Genomic DNA, 23,748 nt, shown 5'->3' on the forward strand with positions numbered 1-23,748 from the left:
CTTTGTTCCACCTTTTATCAGGAAATAAACAAAACAGCCCCAAAGTAAGCTAATAAAGTATCAAATGTTTGTCAGAAGGTCCTCTTCAAATGGAATAAAGCCCATTCATCTTAGCCCTAATTGATAGGGTTGCCATACATCCGGGAAAACCTGGACATGTCCTCTTTTTGAGGGCCAACGTGCCCATCTGGGCAGATTTTTTACATTTTAAAGGATAGGGTGGGCTTAGGCTTGGGCTACTCTGCATGCCACAGCCACTGCCAACCTGGACCAGGGAAAGAGGTGCATGAGTACTCCCAGTGCTTTTTTTTCTTAAAAAAAAAAAAGTTTAGGGGTACTTTCATTTTGGCTACTCCCTCTTCCCCTTGCCCCCTTTCCCCCTAGCCCCCTACCAACCCCCAGACAAGGGACTCGAAGCAGTGGTACTGAGAGGACGGGAAGGCCCCCAGCGACATCGGGGTTGGCTTGAGCAAGGAGGGGTGAGTGTTCGCTGGCTGGCTCTAACCAGGCAAAAGGAGGAGAAGGAGCAGTGCCATCGCCTCCACCGTGGCCGCCCCAGACTCCCCTCCCTGTGCACCGGTGGGAAGATTGACGGAGCTCCAGTCCGCGCTGCTACTGCGGAGACAGTTGGCACGTCGGTTGGTCTGTCCATCCGGCAGTCAGGGCAAGACAAAATGTTTAGGGGTATGTGTACCCCTGCATCCCCCCAGAAAAAAAGGACTGGACACTCCTATGCCTTGTTCCTCCAGCTCGGGCTGGCAGTGTGTTGGGCTGTCCTCTTCAAGATATGGCAACCCTATATTGCTCAAGTCTTTCTGAGCCAGACTGAGAGTCCATTTGTTTCAGAATCTTGTTTCCCACAGTGACCAGAGATATGCCTCCCAGAAGCTGGCAAGCAGGAGCTCCCCACTCCGGTCCTGCCCCTCCACCTAGTGTTCCCAGTGTTGGGATGTGTCCAAGGGAACGGGGGCAATTCGCAGGCCCTCAGCTGGCTCCAGCCCACCAGCCGGCAGCCGGGTGAACCCCAGTCCTTGGAACAGCATCAAAACAGCGGCACACAGCTTCAGAAGCTTGAGCACGCTTCAATCAGCAGAGTGAATAACACGTAACAGAATTGGCGGACAGAGGCATATGTAAAGCATATTTACAAGCAGTTTATTCAGCATAGTTCAGGACAAAGAAAACATGCCTGCTCTCTTTCATGTCCAAGAGCAGGAAGCATAAGCAAAAGCTATACACAACGGAAGTTCCCAGCAGGCTGTGCTGGAAGGACATACAACAACTCCACATGCCTGTTCTTAAGGTGGAATGGAACATCAATATCCTAACACCCAGAACATGCAGGTTGCACTTGACTGATTGTTCTTGGCAGACCTATGTTCTGTCTGTTTGCCAAATTCTTTTTTTCAAAGAACCCCTAGACTTGTGGGTATCAGCTCATCTTATGTCAGGGAAGCCTCTGAGTGCCAGTTGATGTGAATCACGAGTTGGGAAAGGAGTACAGTGCTCATGTACTGATCAGGCATCTACATGACCACTGAGATGATGGGTTGCTGGGCTAGATGGGCCATTCTTGTGCTCTTCTCTGTTTTCCCTACTTGGCATTATGACATCAAGAGTAGCAGAACTTGCTGCATACATCTTTATTTTTTACATTCATGTTACCATAGTATGCAAATGAAAGTTAAGGAATTCATAAATTATCCAGGTTTAGATATATTCCTTAAGTGGTGCAGCCTTTAATGGAAATGAGGTGGCGGCTGCAAATCAAATTTATTCCTCTATCATTAATGTTGGTTTATTTTTAGCAACCAGTGCGTCTTTCTGGGCTTTCTGGGCTATATGCAACAATTTGTAGTGGCAGGGTGGGGAGGGATCAGCGTGCATTAGAAACGTGTGTCTTGTTTGGATAATTTCTCCCTTGGAATAATTGCTTTCTAACCTTAGATATATTATGCAGTCTGTTAGCGATGTTCATTACGAAATTCTGTAACATCCAGATGGAGTACAAGATATCGCTTAATAAACCAGGGAGCACAGGCAGAAGCTGCACAGAAAGAAGCCGCCCATGTATCACTCATTTAAACGGAGCCATGATCACATAAGAAGAGCTTTGCTGGATCTGGCCAATGGCCCATTTAGTTCAGCATCCTGTTCCCACAATGGCCAGCCGGATGCCAGTGAGAAGGACCAGAGTTACAAGATCACGCTCCCGTCCTATGGTTTCCAGCAACTGGTTTTAAAGAAGTGTGACTGCCTCTGATCTTGGAAGCAGAGCACAACCATCATGTTTAAAACAGGGATGGGGAACCTCAGGCCAGGGGTTCAAAAGTGGTTTCCCAGTGTCCCTGTCAGGCCCTTCATCATAATCATCATCATCATCATCATCATCATCACCATCACCATCATAATTTATTATTTGTACCCCGCCTGCCTGGCTGGGTTTCCCCAGCCACTCTGGGCGGCTTCCAACAAAGATTAAAAATACATTAAAATGTCACACATTAAAAACTTCCCTGAACAGGGCTGCCTTCAGATGTCTTCTAAATGTCAGGTAGTTGTTTTATACATCTGATGGGAGGGTGTTCCACAGGGCGGGCACCACTACTGAGAAGGCCCTCTGCCTGTTTCCCTGTAACCTCACTTCTCACAGTGAGGGAACTGCCAGAAAGCCCTCAGCACTGGACCTCAGCATCCGGGCAGAACGATGGGGGTGGAGACACTCCTTCAGGTATACTGGGCCGAGGCTGTTTAGGGATTTAAAGGTCAACACCAACACTTTGAATTGTGCTCGGAAATGTACCCAGAGCACCCATGAGGTTCCCCACCCCTGTAGTATCTGGGTTTTTAAAAAATAAAATTGGTTCTATCTATCATCTATCTATCTATCTATCTATCTATCTATCTATCTATCTATCTATTATCTATCATCTATCATCTATCATCTATCATCTATCATCTATCATCTATCTATCTATCTATCTATCTATCTATCTATCTATCATCTATCTATCTATCTATCATCTAATCTCAGAGCTAAAATCTGGAGCTACTCAGTCCCACCATATATATTGTCTGATTCACACATCACTAGCATTGCTTAAAATGAACAATAAAACACACAGCAGCCCCACTGGTAAAGTAAAGGTGCTTTGCTTAACAGTTACATGCACCCCACCCCAATCTCTGAACAGTGCAAGAATCCAGGGGTTCGAGGTATATACCCAGAGTTTGGTTTTCTTGGAATGAGGGGCAGAGGAGACTGTGGTGTTTTTAGGATATATGGTTTATTTGCCCATATATGCAACCTGAGCCTAAGTTGCAATGGCTCACAGCATTAACACCTCAGAAGGTCTTGCTTGGAATTAGAAGGGATTTAGGCATCACGCAGCCTAATCCCTGTGAGTCCCCGCTCACAACAACCTACAACAATGTTCACAAGGATAGCTTCAGATTCTGCACTACATGACTGGAGCTACTGTCTTGACATCCTCATGCAAGAAAAGAGAGAGAGAGAGAGAGAGAGAGAGAGAGAGAGAGAGCATAGGAGGAAGGGGCATAGTTTAGGTGTTAGTAGGAAACCACAATGATTATTTCCCCTGACTCTGTATTAGTCTCAACCCTTCCCTGTACTGACTGTAGGCATGCAAGGTTGCCTATACCCAACAGTAGTAAGCCACGTATATATGTATTTACACTGATTTATCCTCAGTTGAAGCCAAGCCAACTGCTGGTGCAATTACGCTCTCTCATATTTGCTCTAATCATGTGACTTTCTGCCTAGAGATGAGCTCTAAAGGGCTCCCATGCTCCGTGTTGGGTACTCTGCATAATGCCCAATGTTATTCCCTTGTCTGGCTATGTCTGCTGTGTACCAGCTCACTCCCATATCTGCTCCTGTGCAATTTGCATTCGTGTGTACAGACTTGCTCAAATTACTGTGTCTGAGGCAGTTCCCCACACTCTAGATGTACGCTGCTGCAAGCCAAAGGTATTTCCAAACACCCTTGCAAAAGGCTGGCATGTGTGCCCTTTTGCTACCTGTTTGACATCAGCAGGAAGCTTTCAATGCCACCTCTTTTATTTTTTCAATGGAGTCCTTCTTTTGCCTTTCAGCTGGATGGATGGCTGAACCCCCAGTGTTAAGAAGAAGAAGAAGAAGAAGAAGAAGAAGAAGAAGAAGAAGAAGAAGAGGAGGAGGAGGAGTTTGGATTTGATATCCCACTTTATCACTACCCTAAGGAGTGTCAAAGCGGCTCACAATCTCCTTTTCCCTTCCTCCCCCACAACGAACACTCTGTGAGGTGAGTGAGGCTGAGAGACTTCAGAGAAGTGTGACTAACCCAAGGTCACCCAGCAGGAGGAGCGGAGATGCGAACTCGGTTCACCAGATTACGAGTCCACCGCTCTTAACCACTACACCACACTGTCTCAGCCACGATCAGACGTGCTGCAGGAAAACACCTGAGACCTGAAATGAGTACTGTCAAATCTGCCATTCCCATCTCTCACTTTAAGTGGGCACAATTCATTTTATGGTGGCTTTTGCAAATTGCGCCTTTTATTTAGGGGCATTGAATTCATCACTGGCTGTGGTGAAACAAAACTTGGGAAATTTGAGCTGAAGGCAGAAGATACTGTTTCTTTCCTCCAGAGAGCTGAAAGTGAAATGAAAAATATATAAAAATATTGGTGGTGTGCTTCTCTGTGTGTGGGGCGGGGTGAGGGAGAGGGAGGAGTGCATGCTGGTTACTTCTGACTTGGTGTCACCAGTGGTCTAGCAGATTGTTCAAAAGCCTCAAAAACCTGTTTGGCTTGTGATGAGAGAGGTGGGAAAAAGGCTTGAACATGTGCTACATAACGGGTTATGATGGCTCTATCCTTCCGCCTTCATCACTCTTCAAAGTATTGCCTGTCTCTGTCTCCAGACAAAGTTTCAGAAGGTCAATGCACTGTTGTTTATGGCATGTCCACAACAGTGTGTAGATCAATTTTATGATCAGAAAAAGTCAGAGGACGAATAAAGGCAGGAATCAGCCAATTGTAAAAAAATATAACAATTCTCTCTCTCTCTCTCGTACACACCCTGAAACACACACTATTTCAGTTTGCCCAATGCATTAGCTGAATCCTTTAATTATTGTGCATGGGGAATAAATTGTCTCTGATTCCTTTAGCATCCATTCATTCCTGTGTTGAGCTGAGAATTATAATTGTTTGGCACTCATTCAGACAGTTGTTTTAGAATCTTTCCTCCACGTCCCTCCACATTTCCTTTCCTTGAGGAAATCCATTTACCGGAGTTGCCCTTTTCACTATTTCCTGTTTTTCAACATTTACTATGAAATCATTTTTCTGTACATAGGTTTTTCCCCCGTTTGTTTTTTTGCTTTATGACCTGCAGATGCTGGGTTAAGGATGGGAGACAATCACTTGCGCTTATGTTTCATCATGAGTAACTGTGTTGGCATCAGTAAAATTGTCGCAGATATTTGTGAATGATGTCAGACTCAGAGGGAGCCCCTAGTCTTGGTGTTGCCCTTGTAGAGGAAGAAGAGAAAGGGGACAAAACTAGAAGTAGTTGGCTCTGTCTGTCATTGGTTCTGGCTTCACCTACTTTTGGTCTCCCTTCCTTCTGCCCTATCAGTTCCATTGAGCATCAACACAATTGGCTCATGAGCATCAATAGACTGTGGTGGAGTCATGCTGCCTAGTGAGGTCTTCCTCACTAAAACCCCTTTGGAATTTATTTCAGTATTTTTTGAAGCGAAATTTTTCTCTGTTATTTTAATAAAGTCGGATCTGCTGTTTTATTATGCTGGTTTTTATTTTATTATTGCTATGTTTTTATTTCATGGCTCCGAGCACTTAAAAAATAAAAAGCTGACTAGCAATGCAATCCTATGTGCCCTTTGGCTGCAATCCTATACTCACTTGCCTGGGAGAAAGTTCCACAAAGCTTACCTCTGAGTACATCATTGCACTGGTATTAGGGATGACACATTTGTCAATTTTGGTTTCTCATTCTCCCAATCTTTCATTCAGTTCTCCACATTTCTGCATGAACTTGAGAACCTTAAGAAATAATAATAATCAATAACATTCATCAGCATTTTGGCCAATACTCTACTTTTTGTATGGAATTTTACCTGATCCACAATTTTTTGCAAGCAATTTCCCCTAGTGGAGTGCCTATTTTAAGTTCCTATCAGTAACACATACATTTTAAAGTACATTTAACCCTAATATACATTATCTGTACGCATTAGTTTCCCAGAGAGCTGCATCACCACCTTTGGAGAAGTGCAACTTTCAAAGGACAGCTCTGTTTCCCTTGACATATTGTTTTGGAAAGTGCAGATTAGGCAGGTTTGCATTAAAATATGAATTCAGTCCCCGCCCCCACCTTCCTAGCTCTTACTTGAGAGTAAGCCCTTTTGAAGTCCGTGGGACTCCTGAGTAAACACACAATGAGTTGGGCTGCGAGAAACGTTATGAATCAATGAAGGACAGAATGAGAACAACGGCAGGAAATCAATAAACCGAAAAGTCAACTTGTGCTGGGAATTGTGGTGATGAAAATCCTCCCCCCTCCCCTTTATTCCCTCTTTTCCTGAAGCAGGCAGAAGAATGCAACAAGAACCCTGCTGGATCAGGGAAAGAGGGCATCTGAGCTGCTGATCTCCTGCTAGCATGGTCCAGTCAGAAGAGAGAGACCACAAGCTGGACTCAAAGGAGAGCATTTATTGCCCCTAGCAGCTGAGATTGAAAGACGCATGCCCTACGGAATCTGGATGTTCCCTTTAGCTGCTGTGGCTGCCTGCCTGGCTGGCAGGCAGACTAATGAGGCGCTCAGCAAATGGTATAGTTATAAAATAACACCAGACACAGGTCCGGTCTCTTTCCTCCTCCACCTCCTAGAGGTTACTAAAAGCAATATTTTGTGCAAATATCTTTGAAGCCTCAGTACACTTCTGGTTTTTGTATAGGCATTGCAAACCTTTGAGAGAGCGAAAATCACATGAAATCCGACGGCATAGAATATATTAAGTAAAAAAAAGAAAAAAGGAAGGAAGAATAAAGAGTATTATTCTTAGAAGCCACCATACATGGATTGCCCTTTGATTTCTATTGTGTGCCTTTGTTGCTGGCCCAATTTTGTGCTTGTTTGTCTTGTACATCACAGCTGCGTATTGGAGAATGAATGCTTTGGGATTTGCCTATTCTCTTCAACAATGCCTACAGCTCCTTCCTGGTCAATACATGACCCCACCTGGACCATCTACTGCAGCAAGAGTGAGGCTAATGTGTACAGCAGATATTTCCTGTTCCCAACGTTTCTCCATTGTTCTTCATCTATGTGGCTTGAACTGTGCTTTCTGTCATCATGGATGCTAAATGCACAATACCTCTCTTCTTTGCTGAAATATCTTGTGTGTGTTTAATTTTCAAAGGCACCTCGATGCTCAAAAAGATGCTACATCTGAGCTGGAATATAACTTTTTTAAAAATGCATTTAAATGGAGTGTTGATTAACCCTTTTGTGGTAGCACTGGAATTTGGTTACAAAAGAATTAATTGGGGTAATCACACAAGCACAAACATAGCCCTCTCAGGCTATGCTTTATGCTCCATTCTATGATGGTGGAATTATGGAATTAAACATTTCAGAAGGCAGGCACCCAGTCATATTTCTGAGGGCTCCAAAGAATTCAGGATGTTTCCCCGCACCCCATTCCCCCCCCTTCTTCTTGTGAGGTTGACTTGAGCTAGTGACAGACCAAGATCTCACATTGATCTTCATGGTTGAGTGGGAATTTGAACACAGATCTCCCTGGTCCTAGTCTGATACTCTAAATCACTGCAACATGCTGGTTTGGAAATGTCAGCAGGTCCAAAATGAGCACCCAGATTGTTGGCTGGTATCCATGTAGAATTCACATAACCCTTTGTTTAAAACAGCTGTCCTGGTTGCCAGTTTGTTTTCAGGCCTAATTTAAGGAGCTCACAGTAGTGTTTAAAGCCCTAAATATCTGAAAGCCACCTCCATCCTTACTGGCTCAGTTGGGTGTTAAGATTGGTAGAGGTAGCCTTCTTGGTAGTTCCACCAACCTCAGAAGTTTGGTGGGTGTATGTGTGCGTGACAAATTCTCCATGACAGCCCTAAATTGTGGATTTTCTTCCTCATCTTAATTATGTCATTTCTGTCATGTGCCAAAGACACAGCATTTTACCCTGATGTTTGACACCTGAAAGAATTTTTTTAGGCCCCATCCTGTTCTCTTGATGATCATTTGTTCTAACTGATTTCAATATTGCATTTTTAAATTTTAAATGATTATAATCCACCCTGGGTGAAGGGCAAATAAGAAATCAAACAAATACTGTTACCATCGCCACCAACAAATTAGCACATTGGGGGTGACGTCTCTTAAGTGAACTCATTTAGAAGGAACTGACATCCATCTCTTCAGACAGATATTTGTGAAGATATGGGGTTCCTTCATGACTTGACTTCATTTCTTTTAGGAGTTGGGAGCATGGTTCAACACATGCATTATTTATTTGTTTTACTTAAACGGTTTACATCCTGATTAGCTTCAATCATCTTTAAAGGGTTTACAAGGATGCCATTAACAAGACCGAGATAGTATCTCCAGTCCAGGTTAACTTAAAAAGAAAGTTCGGTTCAGAAATCTCTTAAGAAAACATGAATGCACTCTGTCCAATTGTGGAACGGCTTTGTAACCTTAAAAGCTCCAGTAGTGCAGAACCATTGACTAGCCCATAAATAAATTTGTTCCTTGAAATAGAACTTGCTACCTTCTGACATTTTAGTTGGCCCAGCTCCTAATCAAGACAATACAACACCCTAATGTTTATTTGGAATTTCCTCCTCCCCTGTCATGGACCATAATGACTACTTGCCATTTCTATAAGTTCAGCATCTCTTTATAAGTCTGCCTGATAGCAACAGCAACCTGAGTATATACTAGTAGGGAACACCGTTACTCCCCTCCATGACATCTTTGTCCTAATAGCTAAACATGTTACCACTGAAGCCCAATGGACATATAACTCTATCCTGCCTATGTTTACACAATCCACTGAGTTCAACGAGACGCTCCCCAGGAAGTGTGCTTATGATGGGGCCTTCCAGATGTTTTGACCTGCAACTCCCATCATCCTCAGACCACATGGTCAATGGTCTCAGGAAGATGGGAGTTGTAGTGCAACAAGATGTGGAAGGCACCATGTTGGCTACCCCTGAAAGCAATCTCTTTGCCAGTTCCAAGGTGAAGGGAAGAAGTTGGCAGTTGACTGCTCCTGCTCCATCTCTCTTTTATTCATGGTGGCAGGGAAGCAGCTGCCCATTATTTAGAAGCTGAAGATATTATCAAGATCAGGTCAATGGAAACAAAAACGCAGTGGCTGCTGGCAACCTTATAGAATTTATTATTCACTCATTTGTTCCGCTTTATAGCTGGTCTATCCCAAAGGCTCAGGCTGGATAACAGCAATTTTATTGAAAAACAAAAGAGAAAGATTCCTGTCCCTTTAGGCTCATAATCTAACAATTTAGTAACTGGAACGTGTTTTTAATTAGCTGATTATCCATCAGGCACAAGGCATTTATGTTTAGAAATCTTTAAAACAGCCGCGTTACATTAGGAGCTTTATGTCTACAGCTCGGCCCTGTGACTTGCCATTTCAGTTAACATTTACAAATGGACCCCACTTCGTCTGAAGAGTTTCTCCACCATGTCTAACTCAGTAAACAGGAGACGATATGACCTGAAGCTGGCTGTGATTCATTTAGAACAGCAGGATGCGAAAAATGTTACAGGGTTTATGTGTGTGTGTGGAGCGAAGAATCCCTTCTGGGCAGAGAAGGGTCAATCCATCCCTCTCTGCAGGAGATGTCTGCAGCTTGCCCTACTTGCCAGTCAGCCAGTGCCATCTTCTGCAGAATGAAGGCCAGCTGGGACCAATGAGGGCTGGATACCATGTCCCAGCGGAAAGGGTTGCAGGGGCAGGGAAGTGGCCGAGAACCAATCCTACAGTCAGAACTTTACTAGCAGACGCCAACTTTAAAAGATGTTTAGATCAATTCCTGGATGACAAGGCTATCAATGACTACAAGCCATATGGCTATGTTCTGCCTCCACTGCTATAGCTAGAAGGGCCTCTGGTCTGACTCAGTATAAGGAAGCTTCCTATGTTTTCATATATGCCAAGTGCCCTGGGGAAAAATGGGACATTCATGTTTTTCGAGCAAGATCACGGTGGCCATTTTGGGAGCTGCAATCATGTGCGCTCACACGCCTAGTTCTGTCAGGGGCTGGACTGAGGAGGAATGGTGGGAGCTGCCCTCCCCTTCTCCTGAACCTTCCCAAGGGCAGGAGGACAGTATTGATTTAGAACAGTGGTTTGCATAAGGGTATAGTCCAGAGGGGAAAAGCTGGGAGATACTGGGTGAGGAACAGCTAGAAGAGGAAACACCAGGAGAGAGACTGCTGGCAGATTCAGTGTCCTTGGACAGCATTCCTGACCCCTCCCCCTTTGCCTAAAACTAGATGGGCTTTGAGAGTGATAGAACTCTCAAAGCTCAGCAGCAACAAGCTCAGATTACCCGATGTAGGAGTGACGTAGATTAATGAGGACGAAAAGGGTGAGCCTTTACTGGAAGCAATGCCATTTCTAGAGAGTTATGCATTCCTTTGTCTCTCACTGTGATTATTAAAGAAACTAACTGGTAAGGACACTCCTTTCATTCTTACCAGATTCCCCGAAGCCTGACACATTCTCACCATAGCTGTCAACTTACTGATTTGAAAATAAGGGATCAGCAGCCAAAATAAGGGACCTGCAGCCTCACCTGTTCCAGGCACTCCAGTCTTCCTGTCTTCCTGCAGTCTGGTCAAACTCATATTGGTAGCTTCGAGAACACTGTCCAACCAACTTTGTAACGAGAGGTTCAACTGAATAGAATCTGAATCACATGCACCACAAGGCCTATGGAGCCTCAACTTAAGATGGCTCCCTGGCCTGGCTTTGCACTGCAAAGTTTGCAGCAGCACGTGCAACAAAATGGCATACAGCATTCAACCCCCCCCCCCTCAGCTTGCATTAACTAGCCACACACACACAGCCTCCCCCCCTCACCACGAGATCGCCAGTCACCCACCATTTTAGTCAACCAGCTCCTTTCTTTTCCCCCATAAGTCAATCGAAGGAGCCTCCAAAACAAATTCAAAAGCCCCCCCCCCCCACGATATCTCCTTTCCTTTCCCCCCAGCATGTGCCCCTGTTGGTTGGTATGTGTTCCTGATATGGCTCCCCTTCTTTTCCATACTGCTGCAAGAGACACTGATGAGACCCAGACACTCGATGCTACCGCTAGCTAAATCCCCACCTGCTTTGTTTAGCTTCTAGCCTGATGAAGATGAGGGAAGGTTCTGTGGCTTAGTGGAAGAGCATCTGCCTTGCATGTAGAAGACACCTAGTTCAAACCTGGTCTCAAGGTAGGTCTGGGAAAGACTGCTGCCTGAGACCCTGGAGAACCACTACCAGTCAGTTTAGATAGTCCTGAGTTAAATGCATCAAGGGCCCAAATCAGTACAGTCATACCTCAGAAGTCGAATGCTTTGCAAGTTGTACATTTTGGCTCCTGAACACCGCAAACCCGGAAGTGAGTGTTCCAGTTTGCGAACGTTCTTTGGAACACAAACATCCAACATGGGTTCTGCAGCTTCCGATTGGCTGCAGGAACTTACTGCAGCCAATCGGAAGACGTGCCTTGGTTTCCGAATGTTTTGGAAGTCGAACAGACTTCCGGAATGGATTCTGCTTGACTTCCAAGGTATGACTGTATAAGGCAGCTTTCCTATTGTCCTATGTTAAGAGATCTGGAGAACTTGCAAACTATTGCTCTTTTTGGGAAGTTTTGGCTGTCTTAATAAAGATACGGCTGCAATATTTGGTGGTTGGTTTTTCGGTGTGTGTGGTTCTTTGGTTTTTTGCATTTTTCTTATAGGACAACACAGCTATCTTTCCTTCATTTCCCCCTCTCTCTGTTGGTTTTCAGTAGAGGTATCAGACTTCAGTGTCCTAGCAGCTTGACTGGAAGCTTAGATATTTACAATAAAAATAGTTCCAATATTCCACAACCCTCCCCTTTAATGGTTCTTTTTTCATTATCTGGACAAATGGTTTCAATGAATACGATGGCTTTGAAATACAATCTGCTCCACTTATACTGTCCCGGCTTAATTTAGCCAGCTGTTGGGGCCATCCAAAAGCTAGAATTTATTCCTGCTTTCATTAGGTCCCATGAAAAAAAAAGAGTATCCAGCTAAAAGCAATCTAAACACAGGGTATTAATAATGCCCAATAAAAAGGTGTTTTCATAAACAACCCATCACATAATTTAAACCTGGCTATGGCAAAGGCATGATCTATGCTAGAAACTTGCTTATTGTGACATGTTGTACATATATCCAATTTAAAACCCATCATTTACAAGCATTAATACTAGCAGTAAAAACACAACCTGAAAAATCTCATCACTGTACTTGGAGAGTTTGCTTCTGCTGTAAGCCATGGCTCTGAATGGAGAGTTAATTGAACAATTCTTGGAAATGCACCACAAGATGAAATTTTTAATTTTCCTAGTGGTTGGACCAGATTTATCAAATTTCAGTGAGGGTGGGAATGCCGCCACCACTCATTGTTTTCCACCAGCTTTTTAGAACACATTTAGATGAGGGGCCAATTTCTGTCTTCACTTTCCTTCTTCCCCAAGATCAAAGGAAGTTAAAAGAAGTGCTGGTAACTTTATATGTACAGATGTTCAGTCTTGGGAACTATATTTTTTTATTGTAGACTTCTGGAATGTCTTCTGTGGAACCATTCATCTATGTATTTCCATTCCACTTTATTGAACTATAAAAGCTGCTAATCAAGAAATGCAACACCTATTATCTAAACTGTTTTTATAGGTGTGTTTGGCTTGAACGAACACCATAATTTAATTCCTATATCCTTCCCAATTGGTGCTGGATCTCATCAATGAAATGGCATCTGGCCTACGTAAGGAGTTTCATGGGATGTTTCCCAAGGAAAGCAAATGCCAAAGAATGCAACATCATAGATGAGATTCTTACAGAACAAAACTGCCTGGGAGAGTCCCACGGCAGTCACTAACTCTGACTGCTAACTAGCAGCAGGTAGAATTAAGATTTTGGTATAAAGAGCGTAAGAAGAGCCTTCTGAATCAGAGACCCATCTTGTCCATCATCCAGATTCATAATGGCCAACCAAATGCCCAAGGGGGAAAAAACAGAGAGCAACAGACTTCTCTCCATCTGCAATTCCTTGCAACTGGTTCTGCAAGAATCTTGTAGACCACAGAGCCCTCTAGGTCTTCTCTGGTCTGCTTCATGGAAGGCTTTTGGTTTTTGGTCATAGAAAGTTCAGTGCTGCTTCCTGGTGCAAGATTCTTCCAGCACCTAGGATGTTAGTCAGCTCCCTTCAAATGAACAACCAACCATCCATCCATCCAAACACTCTATCATCTTCATCCACTTCCAGTTGTTTTCAAGTCCCCATTCAAGTAGCATGGGCCAATCCCAACTTTTCTTCAAACTTACTTCAGCATTGGCAATGGAACAGAGTCCTCCACCACACCCTGTGGAAGCATGCTAGCTTAAGGGCTGCTATCTAACACACATTTCTAGCCCTCAGAATTTGCTGCCCGAGGCAGCTACCTCACTCTGCCTCATGGAAGGGCTGACCCTGACTTGGAATTATGTTTGATGACTGGCAACATCAAGTGGTGGTTGGATCCAACAATGAACAGACTCTGTAATCAGAATGTCCATATTAAAACACCACACTGTTCAGTGATGGCAGCCCAGACATTCAGATGTGGCTTTCACTTCCTTCAGACAATTCCTAGGCCAGCAGGAATCTTTGCATGGTGGAGAAATCAGTGGCTCTGACCAAATTTGTGCAATTTTGCTCTCTCAAAAAAAGGGGGCAAAATGATGTCTCCTATCTTTTGGGGAGATGTTATCATGTGGAGATACCCCACTGCAAGAAGAATCAAGCCATGCATCTCTCCCCTTTCCTGAAGTCTTGTGAACCATGTCCATTCAACCAACTTTTCCTATGGAGAGCTTTATCACATGTGATGCTTCCTGCATTATGGTGAAGCAGAGATGTGCCCACTTCACTGTCATATGAAGCCTCCACACGGAGACTCTCAGCAACCTTGTAAATGTCTGGACTGGCCCATAAAGGTTGCACATCAAGACAACTGCACAACTGCTTGAATCTCTCCTGTGTGTCAAAAGGCATATGAGGTTGCCACCTTGCTGAAGGCTAAGTGGGTCGGGGTGTGGGAAACACATCTGCACTGCCTTGGTCTCCATGATTGGAGGAAAAATGGGTGTGATATAAATGTAAGAAAACCAAACAAGGAAACCTGCACCTGCTCTGTCTGGAAGAGCAGGAATTACCTGGGTCACATAGAGAATACATGAGGAAAAATAAAAGCTACATGAAGAATACAGAAGGCTGAGACTCCAAACTTCGTTGTTTCTTTGGATTCAACTTACTCGCTATTTGTTATGCTCATTAAAGTCTTCCTGCAAAAGCTCCTGCAGGCACAGTAAATGAAAGATCATAAATAACAAAACTGCGGCGGTTATATTTCTTAAGACAAAGATGGCTGTAGCAGGCTGGATGGAAGCCAGTCCGTCACCCTCCTGCTCCTCCCCAATTTGGATGGTTAATGCCAGGGCCAGCAGTATCCCTGCGTGAGGCCTCTTTTGTTCACAGAGAATCAAAGCTCTCCTTTTCATTACCTAATAGTTATTCATAAAGCATATTAACCCATTATTATTTAAATAAGAGCCCTTGGAGGCTTCTCTTGGCTGATTTGGATCTACAGATGCAGCTTTGCTTTAGGAATATAGATACATCTCTCTCTCTCATATTCTCTTTCCATAAACTGGAGATGTCAGCGCAACATATGTGTAATGCTCTTGCAAATACCATAATTACAACCCATTTGTCAACAGATGACAACTTTAATAACTGCCGTACACCCATCGTTTGAAGTGTCTACATATTTCTTAAATAAATGTTGATTGAAAAATTTACTGTTGCGGCAATATGGCTTAGAATGGCTTGGGATTTCTCTCTCTCCCTTCCCTCTCCCCTCCTCCTTCACCATTACCTCCTTCTTTTGGCTCATTATAGGCCGTAAGCTTGCCTATAAAATGAAAACATATGGGCACACCAGAAAAGAGTCCAGGCCGGCGTTTCATGCGGTCCAAGTCTCGTGGAGTAAATGGCTGATTTAGGTCTGCTTCAGCTGGGTCAAACGAAGTTCATGGATGTGGGGCAATTACCTCATACCTGACATTACAAAGCTCCTTTCGATTTCCCATTGGCACATGAGAAAGGGCAGGCAGGGACAGGCTGCCTGCTTCAGTTCAGCAGGAGCCACCACTCAGAATATGGCTCATACAGAGGAATAAAAATAACATTACACTTGCCTCTCATGACCAGATGAAATACACCTGAGTTTTAGAGACCAGAGTCCTATTGTGATGGCCTGGGACTGGGGCTCAGACTCAGAGCCGGAGGAGTCTCAGTCCACACCTGATCCTCTGCCTCAGGCGGCATCTGAACCGATTCTGGGGCCTGATCCTGAAGAGCCCCAGTCTGCACAGGTTCCCCTGCAACAAGCACCAGCTGGGTCGAGTCAGGGGCCTGAGCCTGCCCTGGCTCCAAATGCGGGGATTACCTCGTTGCCTTCAGCTGGGCCATCACTTACAGCTGCTCCACTACCAGTTGGGTCAGGAGAGGCTGAGGTGGCCTCTGGGTCTAGTAACCCACCGACATCTCCCGAGCTGCAGAGACTCAGGTCTGAGAGAAGGAGAGACCTGAGTGCTCGCCTTCGGGAGAGACAGGGAGGTGAGTCACTGGGGGATCAGGACCAGCCATTACCCCATCAGAGTTAAAAGGCTGTTGGACCCTGCCCCAGGTTGCGGGAGCAACATTGCTGTTTGCCAGAACCTGCCTGAGACCTTGTGCCTGACCTAGCCCAGTTTCTTGCCTTGGCCCTGTTGGACTGACTCCTCACGGAATCCTTGGATTTGGGACGGGACCTGGACCACGTGGCTCGGGGTAACCCCCCAGGCCCAGTACATCTATGAGCTGCTGAGTCTTTAAGCCAGTTGCCTTCACATCTCCTCTACCAAGGGGGTCCTTCCCTGCCTTGCTTCATGCAGGGCTTCCATCTCCTTCCTGTATGGCACTCAGTGGTGTTTGATGTCCATTGGGACTGGAGTGGCTGAAGGCACTCCAATTTTATGTTATCATAAAATTAGGCACCCCAAACAGGAGTCTTCCAGATTGAATATTCCAGATACAGTCGTACCTTGGTTCTCAAACGCCTTGTGATTCGAACGTTTTGACTCCCGAACGCTGCAAACCCGGAAGTGAGTGTTCCGGTTTGCGAATGTTTTTTGGAAGTCAAACACCCAACATGGCTTCCAAGGCTTCCGATTGAGTGCAGGAAACTCCTGCAGCCAGTCAGAAGCCACGTCTTGGTTTTCGGAAGTTGATCGGACTTCCAGAACGGATTCCGTTCAAGAACCAAGGTACAACTGTATTGAATGATTTATACCACTTTCCAACAGATAATTGAACACCCTGCAATTTCCACTGAGGCTAATGAAACCTAGAAACGTTAGTAAGCGTTTTGTATTATTTTGGAAAGCGATTTACTTATTTAGCTGGGAAAAGTGACTTACAAATGCACGAATGAAACGAAATATGGAAAGCGTGTCACCGACATATTTGTAGTGAATATTGTTAGCTGAACTCCTTTCAATTTTCTCCTACGTGCCTGGTAGCCAATAGAAGTGCGGACATTTATCAGACTTTATTCTCCATTCATGTATCCAAACATTAAGGTGATTATAGACAAATTGATCTACAAGTCTGACTTATGAATGGTTCAATACACATCTAGACAGACCAATCAGTCACCACAACCTCCTTCAGCTCGCTTGCTAATTCTTTCTTTTACTAGGGCATTGCAGACAGCAATCATGACACCAGATTTGCTTTCCATGAGCAAATTTAATCAGGGCTGAGTTCAAGCAGGCATGGGGAACGTGAGGGTCTTTGGGCGTCCTTGCATCATAACTCCCACTAGCCCCAGCCAGCAGGTCAGTCAAGAGGAGGTGGAGTCTACCAGTGTCTAGAGACTCACGAGTTCTCCAGCCCTTCCTTAGAAGCAAGTGGGAGCATCCCCCACCCTGGGATTCTTGGAAAATCATTGTGTGAAACAATACGTCATCAGAAACCAGTTATGAGTTTTGGATAATGGCTGGTTGCCAGAATTCTGCTTTACTGTCCTCCCCACAGTCCAAAGTAGAACTTGCATTCCCTGCTAATATTGAGTCAGATGAGAGTTAACGTTGTTCCCCTGGAAATTAGTCGGCAAATTTAGCTTTGATTTCAGCAGGGAGATTGCAGAGTACAGTGGTACCTCAGGTTATAGACGCTTCAGGTTACAGACTCCGCTAACCCAGAAACAGTACCTCAGGTTAAGAAATTTGCTTCAGGATGAGAACAGAAATCATGCGGAGGCGGCGGGAGGCCCCATTGGCTAAAGTGGTACCTCAGGTTAAGAACAGTTGCAGGTTAAGAACGGACCTCCAGAACGAATTAAGTTCTTAACCCGTACCACTGTATGCTCCTAATTTGTGAGAAAACATAGGTTTTCCAGCAGTTCCCAGGTGTAGCTCTGCGAATGCCAAGTAACAGAGTTGAGAAATGCATGTGAAGGAAACCCATTATGCTCAGCAAAGAATCTTTTATTATATTGTTATGAGGGTTTTTTGGGGGCGGTGAGTGGGGAGGAAGTAGGCTGTATGAGAGACCCTCCTAACCCCTGGATCAAACAAGTATTAAAATATAAGCCAGGCTAGCTTGCTGCGTTGAGGTGATAGCCTGGGTGATGGGCCATTAAGGGAACAAAGGAAGTGACTCTGTGCCAGAAGTTAAATGGGTGGGCATTCCTCCCACAACTGTTAGTTAGTTAGAAAGACAAAAGACCAGAGTGGAGAGCTGAGTGATATGAGTTAGAAGCTGGGTGCAAAAGCGGCAGGCTGGAGAGAAGGGGTGGGGAGAGAGAGAGAGTGAGTGAGTGAGTGAGTGAGTGAGAGGCCCGATTTCTACTGGAATCCAAGGCTGTGGCTATGAGAGAAGCAGGACATTTATGGGGTGAGCCCTCCATCATAAGCTCAGGTTGTATATATGTGTAAATAAACTATATATCGAAAAACACCACTCTCTCTGCTATGCTTCATTCCAAAGGAAACATGAACCCTCAGTTAGTGCCAGGAAACCCTTAAATCTCAAACCGCTCAGAGATCGGGGTGGCACACGCAACAATATTGTGCGGGCAATGTATGCTTAAATAAGGATGTGCAGAGCCCACACAGCGACATCCATTCTTAGTAACAAAGGCCTTTTAACCAAGGACGAAGAACAAAGCGGGAGCGATTGCGGAATGAGCTCTTGGAGCAATTATTAAATGCCTAGCCTTGGAAACAGGTTTTTTTAAAGGCGAAAAAAAAAAATCAAGAGGAGAGCCTATTGTGTCATTGTATATAGCATTTTCATTATTCCCTGGCAGAGCCAATATTTCCAGCACTTTAGAGGAGCTAATGGATCACACCCAGCTGTGCACATTCAAGGAGTGCTTTGGGGGAGGGGGAGATTGTGAGGTGTCGCGAGCTCCATTGTTTGTGCTACAATCTGCTCTTTTTTAGAAACAGGGGAGGGGGAGATTGAGTCCTTTAATTGGCAAAGGGGTCCTAGTAATAGGTTGCTATTGTACGAAAGTGTAGCAGTCAAGTGTTCTGAAGGCCCCATAGTAGGTTTCATTCCCAGCTGTAAGGAAGAGTTTCCACTTTACTATGAGGGAAGGGCAATTCTGTCAATTTCAGCTTCTCGGTTTCCGATTCTTCCATTTTTAACGTCAGCTTCTCAACGTTTACATATCTGTGGGCAAATTCTTCTTTGGAATGTTCTAAGGAAAATCCACCAGCCTTTTAGTGCAAATTTCTCTTGTTAGCCATGTTTCTATGCATTTCCCCCTAACGGATTGGAAAAACGAGACACGGCATGAAAATGTGTCTATCCATAACTGGGGGCAAAGCTTTCTTCCCACTGTCCCTAAGCTGCCCCCTTGATTTCCCCTCTTGCATCCCAACACCCTCTTCACCCCCTTTGCTGTCAAGAAAGGGCAGCTCCTAAATGGAACGGCTGCTCTGCTTGTGCAAAGATGAATAAAAGGATGGGCAGATGCAGCTTGAGACCAGAACAGAGTATTCACTCTAGAAGACACAAGAGGAACCTGCAACAAAATGCTGCGGTGCAGAGTGCTCGTCATTCAGGATTCTAATGAATCCATTCCTTTCTCACTACTACTCACCACAGTTTTCAATTCCACCCCCAACAGTCAGTCCTCCACACCAAACATGCCCAATTCTAATGGGGCATTTTCATAAGGGGGTGGGGTTGATGGTGGTTGTTTTTTGGTACCTATGCAAACCTCAGGATTTTCTCAAGCCTGTGATTTCCTCCCCTTCCTGTGCATGGATACCAGTGCCAGATTTACGTATAAGCTAAACAAGGTATAGCTTAGGGCCCCACTCTCTTGGGGGCCCCACAAAAAACTAAAGAAATAAAAACCTGGATGTACATTTCCAAAATAAAAGATAAAAAAAACAAATAAAGTAAAACCTACATACAGCAACAGTGGCAAATGGCTTTAGATACCTATCAGGTCCATAAATTACCATATAGCATATATTCAACAGAAAAAACAGCGACAATTTTTCGTTGACAAAGGACAGCTGGACATATAAAGGGCCCCATTACCTTCAGTAGCTTATGCTTTTGAAATCTGTTGCTGGAGGAGACTCTTGAGAGTCCCATGGACTACAAGAAGATCAAACCTATCCATTCTTAAGGAAATCAGCCCTGTGTGCTCACTGGAAGGACAGATCCTGAAGCTGAGGCTCCAATACTTTGGCCACCTCGTGAGAAGAGAAGACTCCCTGGAAAAGACCCTGATGTTGGGAAAGATGGAGGGCACAAGGAGAAGGGGACAACAGAGGACGAGATGGTTGGACAGTGTTCTTGAAGCTACCAGCATGAGTTTGACCAAACTGCGGGAGGCAGTGGATGACAGGAGTGCCTGGCGTGCAATGGTCCATGGGGTCACAAAGAGTCAGACACAACTAAACGACGAAATAACAACAACAACAAACCTTCAGTAGCTAAGGGCCTCATCAAACCTAAATCCAGCCCTGATGGATACTGCTAGCCTTGAAACAACATTCACAGCCGGAACACCAGATAATAGAGCAGAGGTGGGAAACCTTGAGCCTAAGAGCCAAACTTTGTCCTCTAGACCTCTCTACCTGGCCCTCACGACTTGTTCACAACACTTCTCCTTAGACCACACCTCTCGTTGGTCCTCCTTAGGTGTTTTTGCCAGTCTGAAATACCTCTTGCTTGCTTGGATGCAAGATAGAGAAGGGGTTGGATTATGTGCCAAACCAGCCCCCAGCACAAAGGCAATATTTGCATTTTTGCCCCTCCCACTTTTGCTTTTGGCCCCACCCACCACTGGTTTGTGGCTCCCAGAAGGTTGCTGAGCAGGGAATGTGGCCCTCAGTTTGAAAATGCTTTCCTACCTATGGTATAGAGGAAATGTTTTCCAGTCCTCACCCAGGCACTCCTTTCCCATTCAGCTTCTGTCCCTGATGATTGTTACAATTGCCTTCCCTACCTGAGCAAGTTGAATGGTGGTGACATCACCCTTGTTTCACAGAGACAATAGCTTCCCCCTTCCCTTTCATTTTTTTTGTACTGGGCAGATGGCGAAGCATGCATGTAAACAAGTTAGATCACCAAATATTGATTTTTCATGCCCTGTATTATATTTTGCATCTTTCAGCAAGAGTTTACTTTGCAACCAAGCCAAAATTTGCTAACAAGCACATGATGTGATGCGGCCAAGTGGGCAGGGAAGAGAAGACAATTGCTTGATTCACTCGTGATAAATACCTTCTGAGGTACCTATTGTTTAGGGCTCCTGGATCCATTGAAGAGACAGCTGAAATGCTAATAAATGACATCACCCTCTGTGACTCCAAAGAACACACGGGACAAGGTAAAATATCCGTTTACCTCAGGATCACACTAAACCTCTGCAAACAGACCACATATTATAAAGCAATTGCAAAGAGGAGTTCATACTAAACACACACAGAGAGATCCAGTTACTAGTCATGCCAACAGCAGCTTTGCCTGCTTAATTTCTGCATTTTACTTATTTATTTATAGTTTATTTATTTCATAAAATTCATGCACACTAGATTGTCTCAAACTGGTTTACAAAAAAGAGAAAACAATAAAATTCTCACCAAGAAAAAGATCAACGGCAATAACTTAAGAATAGTTAAAATAGCAACAAACTAGAAACAGATTTAGACTCGCGCCAGGTTTCTAAATATCTGGGTAAAGGTAAAGGGACCCCTGACCATTAGGTCCAGTCATGGCCGACTCTGGGGTTGCAGCGCTCATCTCGCTTTATTGGCCACAAGAGCTGGCATACAGCTTCCGGGTCATGTGGCCAGCATGACTAAGCCACTTCTGGCGAACCAGAGCGGTATCTATTTATCTACTTGCACTTTGACATGCTTTCGAACTGCTAGGTTGGCAGGAGCAGGGACCGAGCAACAGGAGCTCACCCCGTCACACGGATTCAAACTGCCGACCTTCTGATTGGCAAGTCCTAGGCTCTGTGGTTTAACCCACAGTGCCACCCGCGTCCCTAAATATCTGGGTAGGTTTACCTAAACAAATGTGCTCAGTAGGTGTGAAAAAGAGAACAGTGAAAGTGCTTGATATCAATAGGCAGGGAATTTAAAAATGGTGTGTTGCCACATTAAAAGATTCAAGTTCTTACAAATGTAGAATGATCTCAAGTGCAGTTCTGCTTTTGTCATATTTGTTAGGATTGTTTGCGCGTACACACACACCCACCCACCAGGCCCGAGGCTTGATTTGGCAATTCACATCAGCCCTGACCGAGACAATCCGGACTTGGCCAAACCAGATCCAGATTGTAAGAAAAGAATGGATTACACTGACTTGCGTTGGGAAACCAAAACAGTTATATTCCATTCTTAAAGCTCTTTGTGTACTCTCTCTCTCTCCTTTTTAAAGATGAGAGGTATATTAAAAAGAAAAAGAAAATCATTACTAGCCACTATTACTTTTGAAACTTCAGAGACATAAGAAAGCACTCGTAAAGATTCTTTTGAGGTGGGAACTGCTTCCTTACACACAACTGATGAAAAATAGATTAAAAATTAAACATTTATGACCCGAGAGGAACTGTTCAGAAGACTTTGCTCCAAAGAACATATGTAACAATAAAAGCCAGGCTCTCAGAATGGGAGTTTTGCCTGTTGTACTTTTTTAATTACCGTGCATGCGAGCTTTTTAAGCCTCTGATAGGGTAATAGCACAGTTGTCAAGTGTATTATTCCCTTGGGGCATATGCTGTACAAATTCTACAGGGGATGTTCCCATCCTGACGGGCTCAAATGTGGTTTGCATTACCAGTAATGGGAGTTCTGTGCTTCATCCAAAAGGTGAGTACACCCTGGTAATTATAACTAATAATCAACAGGAAAAACCACCTACGTCGCCATAATGATAGTATCGCGGAGACTGGTAATCCGAGTGAAGTGTTTGCTCCATTTCTATTGAGGCAAAATTCAGGTGTGATAGCGGAATTCCTGGATCAAAGCACTGGCACCGCTCAAGCATATATTTTAAATGCAAAGAACCAGAGAATATCTGGGAGAACAAGTAAACAATGAGGTCAAGGGCTCGGTTCCTGAGAAACTGAAGTCTCCCCCACCCCCTGATTCCCAACATCCATTGCAGCAGCCTGCTGATGGGAGAGCCACGTTCTCCTGTTGCCATGGTGATGACAGGTGAGGTCAGTGAAGGCAATGGAAGAGAAGAACGGCAAGCTCACCATGTTGACAGGGATGTATCTCCCAGCTTTGCCCCGATTGGAAAACACAAGGGAAGTCGGAAGTGGCAAGTGTTGCCTGATGGTAATTAAAGGCAGGCAAGTGAAGGTTGCAGGTGGCTTCCCAGGGGCTCCTAGAGCTGGTTGTGGAAAGATCTGTCAGTTCGGTTCTCCTTCTGCACACACACCATCCATTCAAAGCTTCCTCCAAATTTATTTATTTAGTCAATGAATTTATAAAAAGGTAAAAAAGGTAAAGGACCCCTGGACGGTCAAAGGTGACTATGGGGTTGTGGCGCTCATCTCACTTTCAGGCCGAGGGAGCCAGTGTTTGTCCATGGACAGCTTTCCGGGTCATCTGGCCCAGCAGGACTACTGGCGCACGGAGGACTGTGACGAGTGCCAGAGCTCATGGAAACGTCGTTTACTTTCCCATCACAGTGGTACCTATTTATCTGCTTGCACTGACGTGCTTTCGAACTGCTAGGTTGGCAGGAGCTGGGACGGAGCAATGGGAACTCACCTCATTGCGGGGATTCGAACCACCGACCTTCTAATCAGCAAGCCCAAGAGGCTCAGTGGTTTAGACCACAGCA

At 44.7% G+C, this 23,748-nt stretch overlaps 1 long non-coding RNA gene across 1 annotated transcript; it reads right to left on the bottom strand.

Annotated features, from left to right (window-relative positions):
• Window positions 1-18,868: 18,868 nt before the first annotated feature.
• On the bottom strand, window positions 18,869-23,074 carry LOC308459181. The gene is made up of 2 exons (XR_013977863.1): window positions 22,816-23,074; window positions 18,869-19,187 (listed from the first exon to the last, which is right to left on the bottom strand). It is a non-coding gene; the product is annotated as an uncharacterized lncRNA (long non-coding RNA).
• Window positions 23,075-23,748: the final 674 nt, after the last annotated feature.

This window comes from Podarcis pityusensis (assembly GCF_964106645.2).
Source record: "Podarcis pityusensis genome assembly, chromosome: 12".
Taxonomy (NCBI): Eukaryota; Metazoa; Chordata; class Lepidosauria; order Squamata; family Lacertidae; genus Podarcis; species Podarcis pityusensis.